Source organism: Octodon degus, unplaced genomic scaffold (genome assembly GCF_000260255.1).
Source record: "Octodon degus isolate 3935 unplaced genomic scaffold, OctDeg1.0 scaffold00068, whole genome shotgun sequence".
Lineage (NCBI taxonomy): Eukaryota > Metazoa > Chordata > Mammalia > Rodentia > Octodontidae > Octodon > Octodon degus.
The window spans coordinates 11,165,401-11,167,007 of record NW_004524644.1 but is presented as its reverse complement, the minus strand read 5'-3'; the positions used below and the strand labels follow the sequence as shown (position 1 = coordinate 11,167,007).

Genomic DNA, 1,607 nt, shown 5'->3' with positions numbered 1-1,607 from the left:
GTGCTTTATTATTATATATTCTATAATGTTTTTATCCTGCTCTCTTATGTATTTCTGTGTAAGTTGTATGTTATCTTTTCAAAAACAATTATTTAAAAATTATTTTCATATTATGTTACTTAGTAGTATAATGATATCAATAATTTTCTTAAATTATATATTAGAATTATATGTTTTTTGGATGTATCTTTCTCCTATATGCTCCAGACTTTTTGTACAATGTAACATTCTATCTTGGAAAATATTACTTCTATTTAAATAGTCAATAATTTCCGGATAAATTTTTAGGAAAAGAAGGCAAAACAAAGAAAAGAACTAAGTTATGTGTGCAAAAAAGATTTTACTAGTGGTTCTTAGTAATTCTCCATCAAATCTGTTACCACTTTAGCAAGAGAGTAGGTCAGATGTTTGTGCTTCAAAATGTCGCTGCATCTGGTGAAGCCGTTGTGAGTCTGGGATCTCTTAGTTTTCCATACAGGTGTCTGCTTGCCCCACATTTTATTTATTTGCTTATTAGATATCCACATAACTATGTTGCGAGTGAAACTGAAGCCAACAGAAACTTTGTGTAATCATAGTGTTTGCTTTTGTTTCTGTTTTTGCTGTAGAGAAATATCTCATTTCCTGATATAATCCGTGAACTTTCGATGACTTTTCATGAACAGCAATAATTTCTAGAAATTTGTATGTCTTGCCCTTTTGCATCAGGTTTATTTATGTATTTTTGTATGTCATTTATATTTCAGAATCACTATCTTAATGTTTGGCAAGTTTCCCCTCAAAGTTAGAGGATTACTTGGTTTTTTAAATTCATTTTTGTTTTCTCAGATATTTTTCTATTAGACATTGTTTGCATATGTATCTAATTTTTTAGTAGATTTCAAGAGAGATGGATAAGAACAAAATATTTTAAGCCCTAAAGTTCCATACAACCAATTTTGACAATTTCTTTTTGAGTGCCTTCACTTAAGTCATCACTTACAATAAAACAATGAACGGACAATAGTCCACGTGCGCATCCACACGAGACGCATGCGACACAGGGATCGTCAACAGTGAAGTTAGCTTGATGTCTCCTCCTAGGTGGGAATTTCACACAAACTTGAGCACTCATGGTGCATCTTGCAAACGAAGACTGCAGTGGCCTGGTGTCCAAAGACCGACCCTAAGCATTTTAAATGAACTAAAACTCAACTAGAGCAAAATATTAAATGAAGAAATCTTGTGCAAGTTTAAACTTTGAAGCTACTTGTTTACATATTTTCTTTACATTTGCAATTCAAGAAGCTCTTGGTAACTATACTTGTCCCTACTTCTGTACACCCACAAAGTTAATAAATATTTAATAGTACCTCTCCAACATTTATTGCAGTGTTTCCAACTGGGTATGTAATTTTAACGTAGCTGAACTATATCAGCTAAATAGTTTGTGAAACACTCTGGATTCAGTAAGTTGCATACCCTCATACCTTAGAAACAGTTTAAAATTTGACTTATTTATTTATTTATTTATTTATTTTTACAGGATCTCACTACACAGTTCAGACTCATAGTGATCCTCCTGTTTTCAGCCTCCCCAGCAGCTGGGATTACAGGCATGCACCACC

General features: G+C 32.7%; 1 pseudogene; it reads right to left on the bottom strand.

The window, feature by feature from the left end:
* LOC101562726 overlaps positions 1–1,607 on the bottom strand; it is a 162,447-nt pseudogene that overhangs the window by 96,885 nt on the left and 63,955 nt on the right.